Here is a 16,248-nt window from a genome sequence, read left to right on the forward strand (position 1 = left end):
CAGATGGGCCGGACACAATATGAGATTTAGAGATGACTGCTGGACTAGACCGACTGGATTCCATGGGACGTCAAAAGACCGCATGGCCGCCCATCTACAAGATGGTCAGACTTCTTCGTCAAAACCCTGAACGAATGGTTTGAGGCTCTTCGTGTTCCTGGAGTGAGCAGATACCATTGGGCTACACTAGCATGAGACAGGAACGAATAGAGATGTTACTGGCACCCACTCGAGCAAATTGAAGATCAATGGGACGACAAGTGATGCAAGTGATACAAGAACTACTTAACAGGGCTGGAGAGAGTATAGAGTGGGTGAAGTGCTTGCCTAGCACACAGCTGACCCGGGTTCAAGACCCAGGGCCAAATGGTTTGCCACGCCCTGCCAGGGCAAAATCCTGAACACTACTGGGTGTGGCTCAAAAATAAAATGAATCTACTTAGCGAAAATATACTGCATAGTTCATGGAAACACAAAACAGTAATCATCTTAAGTTGCACCTACCTATGTTAATATTTATGCCATTTTCTCCGACACATTTCACAAAGCTGCGATATTTTATGTACAAATCATTTTATCTCGTAGCGACTATCTTTTATTTGCAGTAAGAACTTCCAATTACAAGCTTCCCTGAGCCCTTGGCCAATATCACAGAAGTATTTAATTGATGTTTTCACTTGCTGAAAACATAACTGGCAACAATATTCCAGAAGGCCACAAGATGGTGTTGTTGCTCCATAAAAGGCACCCCTGAAACCAATTATACCACACTAAGTTTCAGAAAAATGAAATATTTTTCTGCAATTAAAAGGATATAAAAATATTAACAATTTACTATAAAATGAGTTAAAAATTTATGTTACTCAAATCTAGCAGAAATTATAAGCCTAATTTTTGTAAGCCTAAATGACTCGGGTCCTAAAGACCAAAACAAACACACAGGACTCTGCCCACTGCTGTCTCTGTCACACTCACCCTTCCTTCTCTTTCTGCTACAGCCTTTCCCGCCACAGGTCAGAATTAAAATAGATACATATGTGTATAATCTATTTATCATATATGCTTGGGGGTGACACCTGGTAATGTTCAGGACTTCCTCCTGGCTCTGTGCTCAGGACTTCTCCCAGGGGCTCCGGGGACTGTGTGTGGTACTGGAGATCAAACCCAGGCCAGACACACGGAAGGCTTTTTAAAAAAGCCTTATCTCTACTGTCTGAATGTTTACTTTTTATGCATTATTTTTTTCTTTCCTAGTTTAGGAACATGGTTCTTGTTTCCTTGTTTTGAAAGAAGTGACATTGGGGCCAGAGGGATAGTACAGCATGGGGGGGGGGGGTTTGCCTTGCACGCGAGCACACCTGGGTTTGATCTCCGGCATCCTAGATGGTCCCCAGAGCACCGCCAGGAGTAATTCCTGAGTACAGACCCAAGGGAAACTCTTAGGATTGCTGGGTGTTACACAAAAAGCCAAAAAAGGTGATATAAAAATCATTTATGTCAACAAAAAACTGCATAGTTCATAAAAAACAAAAAAAAAGTCTTGCCATTTGGGTATATCTCCACACATTTCAGTGAGCATCCACAGAAAATCAGTTTTCCATTCCTGGGTTGCATGGTATCAATCAAGAAAACAAGGGCTGGAGCAATAGCACAGCGGGTAGGGCATTTGCCTTGCACGCGGCCGACCCGGGTTCGATTCCCAGCATCCCATATGATCCCCTGAGCACCGCCAGGAGTAATTCCTGAGTGCAGAGCCAGGAGTAATCCCTGTGCATCACCGGGTGTGACCCAAAAAGAAAAGAAAAGAAAAGAAAAGAAAAGAAAAGAAAAGAAAAGAAAAGAAAAGAAAAGAAAAGAAAAGAAAGAAAAGAAAAGAAAAGAAAAGAAAATCAGGGCCAGAGAGAAGGTGTCACAGGCAGGGGCTTGCCCCGCAAGCAGCTGACCCGGGCTCAGTCCCGGACACCACTCACAGTCTCTGCAGCACTGCCAGGACTGACCTCAGAGCAGAACCCGGACAACGCTGAGCACTGCCAGGTGTGGCCCCGAGGCACCACGGCCGAAGAAGAAAAAAGCTTAAGAAAATTTAGATGACAACGAGTACCTTGAAAATTAGGTTTCAAACTTACAGAATTAAGTTAACAAATATACAGAGTACTTTGTAGAAATAAGAAAGAATAACCAAAGCCTGAACTCGCCCACTTTTTCACATAGATTGTCTAAGAGACACAGAAACAGCCAATCTTATTCTTGGAACCTGAATCCAGTCTCCAACTCCAAAAGCACTCGAGAAATAACAGTGACCATGCACTGAACTTATACTACTGTCAGTCACAAACAAATAAATAGCACTGCCACCCCGCTGCTCATCGATTTGCTTGAGCGGGCACCAGTAACATCTCCATTTTGAGACCTGTTACTGTTTTTGGCACATGGAGTATGCCACAGGTAGCTTGCCGAGCTCTCCGAGAGGGACAGAGGAATTGAACCTGGGAATGTAATATAAAAACTCAACAAAACAAATAAGTATACACCAAAAATTGCTATCCCTATTATCATTTACCCTTCATGGTCATTAGCCCTAGGAACAGGTGAGGAAATATAGGCTTCAAAAATTTAAATAAGTGTATACTGAGGCAAACTCAGATTCTTGGGCTTAATGAAAAACTCTTTCCACTAGAAACTGTACTGTAAAAACAATCTGTATAAAATATGAAATGCTAACACGAAATTAAACCCATGTCTTAAAATGAGCATTCTCTTGTACCAATCTGATGCTACTCTTAAGATTAAGCAACTTCAAAACTTGGTGGCATTGTAAGACTTTTCAACAGACACTGAAAAATAAGTTTCCTTATGGCTGAAAAACAGTACAAAAAAAAAAGGTAACAGTGTAAACAACAACAGTCCATTACAATAAAGGAGACAGCTACCAGGCTGTTCTGGAGAGAACTTTCAGAGCAACAGAACACTCTTACTTTGCAAATACCAAACCTCATGCCATATTATGCACCATCTCAGATTTAAAACTGGTATTCTGTTTTGTTTGGGGGCTACACCCCAAACAAAGCTCAGGGGCTCCTCCTGGCTTTGCACTCAGGAACTGCTGCAGCCCAGTACAGGGCAAATGTCATTACAACTGTATTTTCACTCCGGCCCGCCAATCTGATACATTGTCTCAAAGGGTGGTATTTTGTAATGTAATATTTGCTAACCACCTGATTCTTTTTAAATAGAAAATTTTCAATATTTTGGGAGGCTGGAAAGATAGGATGGGAGGCAAGGCACTTGCCTTACAAGCAGCCACGCAGTTCCCATGCCAGGACCACAGACGGTTCTCGCGGCCCGGCAGGGGCGACTCCTGTGTGCAGAGCCCACTCTGGCCCCGAGCACCGCCACGTGTGGCCCACACTCACCCCACCTCAAAAGAAAACATTTGGGTATTATTCTTGAAACACAGTTTTACAGCATTTCATGAAGCAGCAAACACAGGAATGGACAGAGCTCAGGTGAGGCTAAAGGGTGCTAAGAAAACATGAAACTTTTCTCTTCCAGGAGAAGCACCCCCCGCCACCCCACGCCCCAGTCGGCCTGGCCCCCAAACAAAAAGAATTCTGATTTACCAGCACGTAAGCAGTCGGGGGGATCTGCTAGCTGTTCAATTCCAAAGTGCCAATTTCTAGTTTGAAAAGAGCACCCTGGGGATAATCCAATATAGAGAACTCCTTTAAGAGTCAGACACACTCAAACCAAAATTTTAAGTCTGTATATTTAACCTGAGTCTCGGTTTTCTCATCTGGAAACTGGGGAGGGGGGGAGGGTGAGGGGAAACGAATGTAGCTTTGTGAAAGCGAAAAGAAACGGCAACACTAACTGCAAACCAGAATTGTTTTTAGAATACGGAAGGTGTTCAATATGCCCTGAACACCTTTTCATCACCTCACCACTCTCAGAGACTCTGACGCATCGAAATGCCAATATTTTCCCAGTACACTTTCATGACAATATAGAGGTTAAGAAAACCACTGCATAATCCTCAGAGTTGGTGCCAATTTTTTTTTTAACCAAAAAGTAGGGTGTGCCCATTCTGTGAAACTGCTTTTTTTTTTTCCTACTGGACCTTTGCTGCTATTACTTAAAAACTGGGTGGACCGCTCTGCAGTGGCCACAATTCTGCAGCAGAATATAGCATTTCAGGCAAGGGATCGTGTTATAAAAAGGCAGTGGGGCCAGAGAAACAGGACAGAGTTGGAAAGCAAGTACTTGCCTTGCATGTGACCGAGCCAGGGTTCATCTCCAGGCACCTGATACAGTCCCTGAAGTATCATCAGAGCCCAGAGCAAGCCTTAAGCACTACTGCTGGGTGTGGCACAAAAAAAAAAAAAAAAAAAAAAAGATAGGCAGGAGGAAAAAAAAACAAGGACAAAAATAAAAACAAAACAAAACAAAACAAAACGATACTCAATTGAGAGGCCAGAGAGAGAGCACAGCGGGTAGGGCACTGGCCTTGCTTGCACGAGACCTACCCGGGTTCAATGCCAGCACGGCATTTCGTCTATGCATCCCCAACAGAAATAATTCCTGGTGCAGAGCCAAGAGTAAGCCCAGAGCGTCAACGGGTGTTTTGTCCCCAAAACAAAGCATAACAAAACACCCCAAATTTGAAAGTTCTTTTGTAATTTTCAATTGATGTGGATCACAAGACCGACCTGAACTCTCTTAGCAATGAAATCTGAACAAGATATGAAGTTAGTTATTGTCCTTAATTATCCCTAAGAATTATTCATACACACTACACGAATAAAGTACAAGATGAGGCCCTTCACAAAAACTCACAGCAGAAATGCCATCTGCACTTCTATGCTCACTGTGCTCACTGAAGCACTATTCATGACAGACTGAGGAAACAACCTGAGTGCCTGGGAACAGAGGACTGGGTAAAGAAACTATGGCACATCTACATAATGGAATACTATGCAGCTAGAAAAAAAATGAAGTCATGAAATCTGCATATAAATGGATGAACATGGAGAGCATCATGCTGAGTGAAATGAGTCAGAAGGAGACCGGCAGACATAGAATGACCGCACTCATCTGTGGGACATTAAAAAACAACAACAACAACAACATTATGAGACCAATACCCAAGGGCAGTAGAAACACGAGGCAAGAGGCACTGCCCTTGGTTGGAAGCCGCCTCAGGAGCTGGGGGAGAAGGCAGTTGAGACACACAAGGGACCACCAGGGCAATGACAGTTGGGAAAGAACTGTAGGTAAAGGAACAAACACCATAGCCTCTCAGTATCTGTACTGTAAACCATAATGCCCAAGAGGAGCGAAGAGCAAAGAGGGAGGCAGGGAGGGAGGGAAGGAAGGGATGGGAAGAGGGAGGGGGGAGGGGGAAGAGAGAGAGAGAGAGAGAGAGAGAGAGAGAGAGAGAGAGAGAGAGAGAGAGAGAGAGAGAGAGAGCACCTAGAGAAGTGCCTGCGGTGAGGGAAGGAGGGCAGGGCAGAGCAGAGCAGGAGAGAAAGGAGGGCCCTGGGGTGGGAATGTTGGCTAGTGGAGGGATGGCCTTGGAACACTGTATCACTGGAACCTGACCATGAACAACTCTGTAACTGTGTATCTCTCAGTGATGCAATAAAAATGAAAAAAATAAAAAGAAATTATTATACTCAAGTGCATTTAACCATATCAAGCCCCTCCAGACTAAAAAATACATGTTACTGAACTTTTTTTAAAAAAAGATGAGGCCCTGTACTTCAACTGAGTTTATGTTCTATGCAACCTAAGAAACGAAATGTTCTCTCTCAAAAATAAAAAAAAAAAAACCCACTGATGTCAATGATGAGGTATCACTAACTGAACAGAGAGAAAACTTACTGAGTGTGAGAATTAAAAGTCACATACTAAGTCTACTGATTAGAAAAGATAATTGTCATTTCGCATATCAATGTCCAATTTACATAGGGCTTAACCCAGGATAACTCAGTCAAGATCACTTTGCCAATAACTGAGCATCAGTATTCAAATCTAATTTATTTTACATGGAAAACCCCCAAAGAGACAACATTAAGAAAAAATAAAACTAGTTACAAAAAATTTAACTAGAAAAATAGAAATCCTGAAAATAATGTGTATCCCCATTCACACCTAAACATAACACCATTTTCACACTTAGAGGACAAAAAAGAGTGAGAGCATTATTGTTTTTCTCCAGAAGACTGTAAAAACAAAGGCAATGGCTTCTTCAAAACAAATGGCAACCAATCTTTTCTCCCCAAATTAAGACAGAATCATGGTCTTGGCATGTTTCTTTTTTAAACCTCAAAATGTTCTAAGGATAAAAATATGGTTGCTTTCCAACACGGCCCCAGTTTTAAAGACCTGCTCCTCAACCACCAGGACACAGACTGATGAGGACTAAGTGACAGACTCAGGCGCTCACTCCTGATGTCCTCAGCAAAACCGAGGGAAAATAAGTGTCAAAGTTTGTGTTCGTGTGTGTCAAAGATTTTTTTTTTTTGGATTAGCAAATTTAAAACTTTTTCTCAGGTTTTCAACTCAGTGACATCATAATCACTGTCATCCCAATGTTGTCGATTTACTAGAGCGGGCACCAGTAATGTCTCTATTTCTCCCAGCCCTGAGATTTTAGCAGCCTCTCCTTACTCGTCTTTCCCAATGACTGCTCTTTTAGGGTCAGGGGAATGAGACCTGTCATTACTGTATTTAGCATATCAAATACGCCACGGGTAGCTTGCCAGGCTCTGCCTGTGCAGAGGGATACTCTCAGTAGCTTGTCCGGCTCTATGGGGTGTGTGTGTGTGGGGGGGGGGTCTGCTTTTTATTCCTTAAGAAAAAAGTAAAGACATATTACAAGTTAAACTAACTTCTGAAGTCGCTACTGGATCAAGTCTAGTGGAGTACACATGTAAGATAATCAAACATTTACCTAAGAAACTATCACTGTACCACTTGAAAACTGAAGCTTAGAAATACGTAAATGTCTCTTACAAATTAAGTAAAACAGAATCTAAAATGTATTTCACTGATTAGTTTACAGCAAAGTTCACAACAAGTCTCACAATGTCGACATTACTGGTGCCCGCTGGAGCAAATTGATGAGCAACAGGATGACAGTGACAATTAATCCACACCACATGAGGAAAATTGGTTCCATTTATCATGTAACTCACCCATGGCCAAGATGCAGCTCTGGCAGTCTTCCCCAGGAGAGATGGTCCTGGTTCCCTTCTAACCTACCAAATTTCAAGTCAGATGCCCTTCAATCATAATCTCCTTTGTAGTAGGTGATTTTAGCTACATGAAAGCAATCAGATAACCTGATTTTAAAAACAGCTTGGTCTGATTATTTCAGTGGGTTTAAAAAAAAAAAGCTCTGATTTAAAAGAATGCTGAAACATGGGGATTTTTGTGTTTTAACAGAAGAATACTTCACTGATTCAGCCTGCACGATGTTACTTATCTCTTGCCTAATACTGATCTCTTGCCTAACACTGTAATTGGTCTTATCAGGTTTGTTTAGCTTAAGTCCTTGACAATTATATTGTTCTTCTTAGTAAGTTCACGGTACTTATATTACACTTGTACATTCTGTGAACAGAGTAGCCAAAAAATTATCTCTGGGCTGGAGAGATTGTACCGTGGGGAAGGTAACTGCCTTACACTGAACTGACTCAGATTCGATTCCTGACACCACATACCATCCCCTGAGCACCAACAGGCATGATCACCGAGCATAGTGCCTGGAATATGCCCTGGGTCCCACCAGGTTTGGCCCCAAATTATCTTAGAGAACTCTAGAACCCCGAATTACCTGATTCTACAGGCAGTTTTCAACAACTCTGCATAAAGCCATCTGGGTTTGTGAAACGGGAAAACGCCTGCGGAGGAGAATCTCACAGCCGTCACGCTAACAAGCCAGTAGACCAGTGACTGGGACGGAGGAGCTGCTTCTGACAAACGCGGCTCTACACTATAATTCAACCAACCTCACGGTGGGTAACAATTTCTTGCTCTCAAACTGCAGAGCCAAAAACACCACTCTGGGATAAAAACCGCCTGTCATGTTGAGTCAGTAACTTTCTACGTCTCAGTCTTTCTGAGACGTAGCTTTTAACTATTTTATCAGAGCCTCGGCATTCTTTTTGCCATGGCGGGGTCAGGGGACACACTGGCAGTGGTACCCAGGAACCACCCGCTTGGATGCGACGATTAGCTGCAGGCTCTCAGACTCTCGGGTGCGGGAATCACATGAGGGGGACAAAAGTCAGGCCGCCTACATCCCTGGGCCCTGAAAACGCTTTCTGTAAGTTAAGAGATGAGAGCTGATCTGCAGCTCCGCGCCTATCAAAACGAAGCTATGGCCATCCACGAGAAATGAGTGGCTCAGAGAAAAGATGGATGATGAATGTTCATCTTCTTAGTAATAATGAATTACGTGCAACAAAAATAATCTAAAAGGGCCAGGGGATGGCCCCTAGTTAGGAACTATGCCTCTCATGTCAAACCCTGGTTCCATCCCTGGCATCACACTGTCCCCAGCATTACTGGGTGAAGGCCCTGGAGCCCCTAGCACCACACCCACATGTCCCATCCAACTTCGGGCCCAGTCAGCTGACAGCTGCTGGGCAGGGTTCCAAGACTCCTGAGCACTGCTTGAAGACCCTCGAAAGAGGGGGGAAATGATATGGGCGTTGCTTATGCTCAGGAGCTGTACTTCCTGTTTCTCAAACATTACTTCAATTGATCTTCTAACAATCTAGTCAAGTGGCCGGAGAGATAGCAGAGCCAGCAGGAACTTGCCTTCCGTGAGGCTGACCTAGGCTCAATCCCCAACACCAAATATAGAGTACTGCCAGGAGTTAGCCCTGAGCACAGCCAGAGGGACCCAAAACAGAACCAGAAACCCAATAAAGAAGACATTTATAGAAGAAAGAAAATAATACTGAGAAAAGAATGGTTATTAGGCAGCACCAATACATCCTAGCTTAACAGCCATGGCTCTTGACATATACTCCAGCACATATTTAATGACTGAGATAATCTAGTTCATTTACTATTCTAAAGTAAAATACATTCTAATTTGTACAGATCAAGTTCATTTAACTCCCCTGCACAAGTACATACAATTCCTGGCAAGTTGATTAATATATAACCACAGTATTCCTCAAGTAAGAACTCAATACTTTGCTTCCATCCATCCTATTTCATCATAATTACAGGCGTAGTGAACAGCTACCAAAAGAACTTGCTTTCTTCTGTTAAAGCTATCTCACTTATAATTCTGTTAATGCTAGAGCATTTTTAAACTACCTAAGCAAGAGGGCAGGGAGGAGTCATCAGGAAACATTTTAAGGTAATTCAAACCCTTCTTTGTGCTCTGCAAACTCCTACTTATAAAATCACGCTTCTCAAGGCTTTCAATCACAAACTCTGCCCTACAAGTACAATGGTGTCCAGAATATTCAAAGATTTGCACAAGGACACAGGGGCCATTAAAAAAAAAAAGCACACACACACCTAAAGCTATGCTTAATAGCATCCTAGACTATGATGCAATTATGTAATTACAGTGAAACGCTCATTTTCTTCTCAAGATATGTGATCAAACCCAGCGAGCAAGCAATGAATCTCTGGGTACCAGGCGAGGAGCAAGACCTTCCTCCACACCCAGCCCAGAGGAGGAGGAACTGGGCGCCAGGCCCCTGGAGGAGAGCCTTTCAACGCACTGACTCCTCTCCGAGGAAAAGTAGCTGATCCCAACAGTTTTCGAGAGAAAACAAATTTGAGTAATCAGGTTGCTTTAGGCTGGTCAAGGACACTGTGACTGGTCAGGGAATGCGCCAGGCCAAGTTTCCCAGCGGCGAGGGGGCATCAATCTCCGCCCGTATCTGGCCCACTCGGGGACATCTGTCCAATCTAGTTCCTAATACTGACTAACTGCTGCCTTCTAACAGCCCGGGCTGTGGGGCTGTGGGTCCTACATTTCCTTAGCCCGCCCCTCTGTCCCCCTGGCCTGGGCAGCCTTCAAACGGAGCAAGTCGGTCCTGCCCGAATATGAGGCATACCAGGTAAACCCCAGAGGTATAATTTTTCTCCTCTGTTCTTGCCCAAAAGAGAGCAGCAGCTCTTTCCATCTGTATACTAAGCGAAGCATGCGATCATTCCTACCTCAGGCTCGGCTTTGCTTCTCAGGCCCAAAGCAAAAGTACTGAAAGTCACAACCTGCAGAACAATTCTAGACAGCCCGTTTACGAGGTGCTGTAACCCTGGCTCTCACACGCTTGTCTCCCGAATCCCGGCAGGGCCAAAGCTCCACCTCAGCTGGCTCTAACCACAGAATGTGGCCGAAATGGTGGCCTGCTCCTTCCAGGCCTCAAGCCTGGCTGCTTCGGCCTTTGGACTGGACGGACCCACAAAGACGGGGTGTCAGATCTGAGACTACACTAGAACGTGAAACAGGAGGGACGGGAAAGACAGAGGTGACCTCACAGGTGAAAGCAGCCCTTGGCAGTGGTGGGGGACACTCGGCCTGAAACAGACAGCCAGGAAACCCTGAGGGCCGGCTTGGTTCCTGACCGGACAGACACACGGACTGCTCACGGGTTGCCTGGGGCCTGTCTGCCTCTACCGTCTGACCTGAGAATGATCTGAATTAGCCAAATGATCCTTAGCAGAAAAAAGGGCTCACACCCCTGCTTTACCTGCAGGACCATTCAAACGCGCCAGGGTTGGAACTGAGAGAGAGAGAGAGAGAGAGAGAGAGAGAGAGAGAGAGAGAGAGAGAGAGAGTGTGTGTGTGTGTGTGTGTGTGTGTGTGTGTGTGTGTAACTGAGTGTGTGTGCGTACACGCCAGGGTTGGAACTGAGAGAGAGAGAGAGAGAGAGAGAGAGAGAGAGAGAGAGAGTGTGTGTGTGTGTGTGTGTGTGTGTGTGTGTGTGTAACTGAGTGTGTGTGCGTGTTTTCCAGAGACAGAAATTAGAGAGAAAGACATAGAAAGACACAAGTTGTTTTAGCTCAATTTTAGGGATGAAGAATTGAACAGCACTGAGGAAGTGAAACAACACTCACACCATTCCTTCAAATCCCAGAAAAAAGTACTGACTGATCGGAACGCAAACACACAACCTCGGGAGACAGAGTCCGTGCCATCCTGAAGCGAGGATGCGAGTATACACCAAGTTCTAAGCAGACAGCTTCAGCTGTGTCCCCCCCCGGCACTGTGACCTCAATGCCCCGCACAGCTGGTGGGGAAAGGCACACTGTTACAGTACGAACCAATAACTATTTTAGCTCTTTTCAGACAAATCCAATCTTCCTTGCAACACAGCAACTATTAGAGATATGGCATTACATTATATATACATATATTAGTATTTTAAGTTGTAATGAAGTACATATACTAGTTTTTAATGGTAACTTTTCTTAAATGATATAGTTTTTCATATAATGGCAAAAAATCATAAAATTCAAATCACACGCTGGGAATCAGACTCCTATTTATATGCTTCCCTCCAGAGGCAATTTTCATAGACTAAATTTCTGTAAACGTAGAATTTTATCCGTAAAAGCAGTTGATATTAAATCAACAAATTTCTTTTTTTGCTTTCTGGGTCACACCCAGCAATGCACAGGGGTTACTCCTGACTCTGCTCTCAGGAATTACTGGTGGCAGTGCATGGGGGACCATATGGGACGCTGGGGATTGAACCTGGGTCAGGCGCATGCAAGGCAAATGCTCTACCCGCCGGACTATTGCTCCGGCCCCAGAAATCAACAAATTTTCAAACAGTATGAAAAATCTACATTTCATCAAGGTACTCTCAGATCTATTTCAGTTTTTTTCAGGACAGGAGAAAAACTATTTAGTGATACTTTATAATAACCTAACAATAGCTGCTGCAAGAAAGTTGCCATTTTAGTCTATAGGAAGAAATATAAAAGTTCAGGTCTAGAGGGTATAAACACATTCCAAATTCAGACTCCTCATATAGCTATCAGTTAAATTTCCATTTCAATCAGTAGGAAAAGAGAGGTTTTAGCACTTCTCTATTTAGTCACTCTCTAGCCATAAGCCCTAACATTTTAACTTCTAAATTTTTAACTGAGCTTGAGGTGATTTATTTAAGATGCAGTGATTATCCCCTGACACACCTGATGCTCTGAGAACCAACTGAGTCTATGTAACCATTATGAAAAAATGCAAAATGCTAAACTAAGATATGGCAGTCTAAAAAAATTGGCAAGAAGGATTAAAACACCAGCTAATGTGCTCATTAGAAATTTTATACTCCAATAAGTATGAGGAGCTGGTTCATTTTGAAACACCACAAAGGCTAATTTTGTGCTCTTTTCACAGCTTGTTATAATTAAATCATATTTTGATAGAGTACAAAAAACCCCGCATGTTTCTAATAATTATGGAATTAAAGTTCCTACAGTTATAGAGGGTATCAAGTAATAATGCGCTCGAGTTTCCACCAGGTAGACCATCACACAGGAGTAGGGAAGTTAACTGCTTATGAGCAAAACTAGCTTTTAACCCTACTAAAAGTTACCTAACCCAATAAAAACTTACTGACTAGAACCCTGCACTTTGTTTAGTCTAGTTTCCAATTTTCCTAATAAAGGCTTTATGAAAGACAGGATGAATGCTAAACTTATTCATGAATCTAGAAGAGAGATTATGAAGACCGACACGGACCGCTACCAAGGAATTAAATAAACGGCAGTCACTGCCTCACCAGCTCCCTGGAACTGGACACTGCGTCAGTCCGCCCGACTCTAAAACCCAAGAACCACCAAGCTCTTAAGGACTGCAAGGAACCTCCCAGGATCAGCTACTCCTTATTGAGTCATTTAAAAGCAGTAACCATAGTCAACTGATGGTAGATCACTTGCAGATACACGCTGATGTTCATGCACGAACCCATCTTTGTCAACTCCTGATGCCATTTTACACACTTGTTTACTGAAATAGGGCAAATCATGAAACTTCCCGGGCTATTTGTTTTGTAATATAGTAGTGAATTATGGAAATTAGTTGAAATTGTCTATGAACTATAAACCACAATACAGATGTAAGAAAGCAGTGTCTCTCTCAATATGTACTCATATACGTACACATACATGTATGTACAGACATATATATACACATATGTATACATAATATATCTACCTTGAGGGAATTTTTATCAGGAATTACAAGCATCTGAGGGGCCTGTTGCTTTACGAAGTTTACAGGAGGGCCAGAGAGACAGGCCAGCAGGCACAGCACTGGCTTGCAAGCGCCTGGTCCAGGCTCAATCCCCGGAATCCCACCTGCTCCCCTAAGCCCCATCAGCAGTGCTCCCTGAGCTCAGAGCCAGGAGGAAGCACTGAGCAATGCCGGGTATAGCCCCAAACCCAGAAATAATAAAAATGCATAGAATTAAAAGTTTGTGAAACTTTTGACCAAGCCCCGATCACTGCCCCTGGGTCTGCGGCATGAGGCTCCCTGGGATTATGTCAACAAGCAGCTGGTCACACAGGGAAATCTGCCAGGCCAGAAGTCTTTCGTTCCCTCGACAATCAGAAGCTGATTCAAGGCTGAGAATGACTGCTGTGAAGTAACACACCTATGCCACAGATAAAAGCTCCTGCCAATGCATTTATGGGCGCTCAGAAGGCTACCAACAGATTTCCTACCCACCCTCCATCAGGATCTTCGGGGCTTTTCTCTTCGCTGTCTCTGCCGTCACCCACGCCTGTTCCATTCCTCCCTTCCATGTCGGGGTCCCACTCACTCCACACGCCCGCAGCGACCCCATGCTCCACCTGCAGCATCTCTCGACCCGCACAGCACACACGGCTCCCAGACTAGTGCTCTGAAACCCAAACGTCAATTATTTCAGCCCCAACTCCAAAACCATGTGAAAACCCCCTACCGACCTCCCGCCGAGGCGCTCAGCCTGGCACGCACACACAGTGATCATCAAACGCCCAGAACCACTACAGCAGGCTTCATCACCCTTCGTAGCGTCAACCCCTTCCTATGCTCAGATTATCTTTCCCAGGCTCCCGAAAGCCGGGGCCATCCCTCCGAAGACTTCCCAAGCCAGAGAGGCTCCGGGAACTACTCCCCCTAACTCTGCCCTAGGAGACATGAGCTCACCTCCCGGCTCTCCATCTAAAATCTGGGTGAAACGGAGCTGTATATTACAAGACAAATGAAGTGTTCCTCTATTGTCCTACCGGCCTAACTAGTTTGCTAAATTGTTATCATCCTCCTCCCCAAAATTCACACCCCCCCATACCTTTCAGAATCATGCAGAAGATACTATTAAGTACAATCTCAGCTAAAAACCAGATTACGTGCTGACTAAAAGCAGACTCAACTTCTACACCATTTTCTATCACACTAAACTTCCTCTCAAAATCCAGCCCTTGGTTACTATTTTTGAAAGTCCTGGTGATGTGTACCTTCCAAGGGGTTTCTCATTTCCAGGAAAGACTTGAAAAGGTCCTAAAGAACTTTTTGCACTATTCAGTCGGAGTAACTCCCAAACAACCGGCCATTAAATTATCAAAGAAAAGTAGCATCTACCAGAAGTGAGCCTTTTTCAGCCACAGCTATTTTTTGCCCCAGGCAAGCCACGGAGATAAGTTTCTTTTCTTTTTTTTTTTTAAAAAGGTGCTTATTGTTTGTATGAAGCACACAGATAATTATGCAGACAGATCAAGTGAATTTATACAGGAATTCTCAAACAACTGTAAAGCCGGCATTTCGCCAGGAGCATATCTGCAGACAGTAATCTGCAGGCTCAACTGTAAACCAGGTATTTCACCACAAGAAGTGGCAGAGCTGACGCTGAGTATCATCCTCTCCCACTATTAACCAAGAATATTTTACAACAGAACCTCCAATTTTCTTTTTTTTTGCACATCATCCCACAACCAAAAAAATTTAAACACACACATACACACAACTTACCAAACTGGGGGGTGGGGGGGAGGAGGGGGGGATAGACATCAAGCCCCCTAGAAAATATTTTATCCCCCGGGGACAGAAACGGCCCAATAATCGCTACTTCTCCTCTTCGGAGATGAAGGTTTGCTATAATTACGGAAGCAAAGGAAACTCAACTCCAAATCGATGTGAGCCAAGAAAGGGTCGCGCACAAGCCGGATCATTTAAAAGAGCGGAAAGAGAAAAGGGCCAGCGGCAATTTTCTTTTTTCTCTTTTCTTTGCTTTTTTTTTTTTTTTAAAAAAAAAGCACATTTCGAGGATGCCAGCGGAAGGAAGGTCCAAGTCACAGAGGAGCGGAGGACTCGGGAAAACTGCAAGGTCACCGGGACCGAGCAGGTCACGAAGGTGCAGGTGCGGGGTGTGTTTGCGGGGCGGGGAGGGGTGGAGGGGGAGATCTGCAAAGCTGCGGAGTCCGAGAAGCGCCCGGGGCGACTGAAAAATACGCCCGGGGGGTGGGGTGCGGGGGGGAAGGGAGAAGCCGAAGTCGGGCGGCGAGTCCCCGGCTCGGGACGGCGACACTGCGGCCAAAGTCGCGGCGGGGGAGCGGCGGGAGGCAGGGCCGGCTGCGGAGCCGCGGCGAGCGCTCGGCGGGGCCTGCGGCGGGGCCGGCCCGGGGCCCCGCGCCCCCCGCCCCCCGCCCCCGCCCCGAGGGTCCCGCGCGCGCCCCGCGTCCTTACCCGGCGCGCAGCCCCGCGGCCCTCAGCGGCGGGCGCGCTCAGCCCTCGGCGCCCACGGTCGCCATCTCGCCGCCCAGGCCGCCCGCAGCCACTCGGAGGCGGCGCGCCGCGCTCGCCGACACCCGGCCCGCCCCCCGCCCCCACCCCGGCCTCGCGTCACCGGCCCCGGCAACTGCGCGCGACGCCGCGGCCGCCCCGAAGCCGCCGACTCCCGGGCCGGAATCGGGCTTCCGGGGAGCATGCGCAGCGAGGGCGTCTCTCCACCACCCCCCCCACCTCGCCGCACCCCGCCCCCCAGGCCTTTGAAAACTCCGCTCCTCCAGGTCTTCCGAGTGGTCGAGGGAGGTGGAAGGCCAGCCAATCGGAGGCGGGGGCGGGGCTTGAACCTGTCAGGGGGCGGGGCCACGCCGCGGCCGAGGCTTCGGGCTGAGCATCTCCAGCAGGTGGTGGGCACCCGGTTGACTTTTTCGGGCCACTGGGCACATAGCCTCCCCCTCCCCCGAGGGAGGTCTCGGGGCGCCGGCCTTCTCACCTTGAAC

The 16,248-nt window shown here is 45.7% G+C and overlaps 1 protein-coding gene across 3 annotated transcripts in view; it reads right to left on the reverse strand.

Moving 5' to 3' along the window:
- Positions 1-15,873, reverse strand: part of WWP1 (WW domain containing E3 ubiquitin protein ligase 1) — an 86,829-nt gene extending 70,956 nt beyond the window's left edge. For 2 of the 3 annotated variants that reach the window (XM_055128414.1, XM_055128415.1), the window contains exon 1: positions 15,710-15,873. The gene's annotated coding sequence lies outside the window, so the exon portion shown is untranslated. The remainder of the gene's footprint in view (positions 1-15,709) is intronic. The other variant, XM_055128413.1, reaches the window with a different exon arrangement.
- Positions 15,874-16,248: the final 375 nt, after the last annotated feature.

Source organism: Sorex araneus, chromosome 2, assembly GCF_027595985.1.
Source record: "Sorex araneus isolate mSorAra2 chromosome 2, mSorAra2.pri, whole genome shotgun sequence".
NCBI lineage: Eukaryota > Metazoa > Chordata > Mammalia > Eulipotyphla > Soricidae > Sorex > Sorex araneus.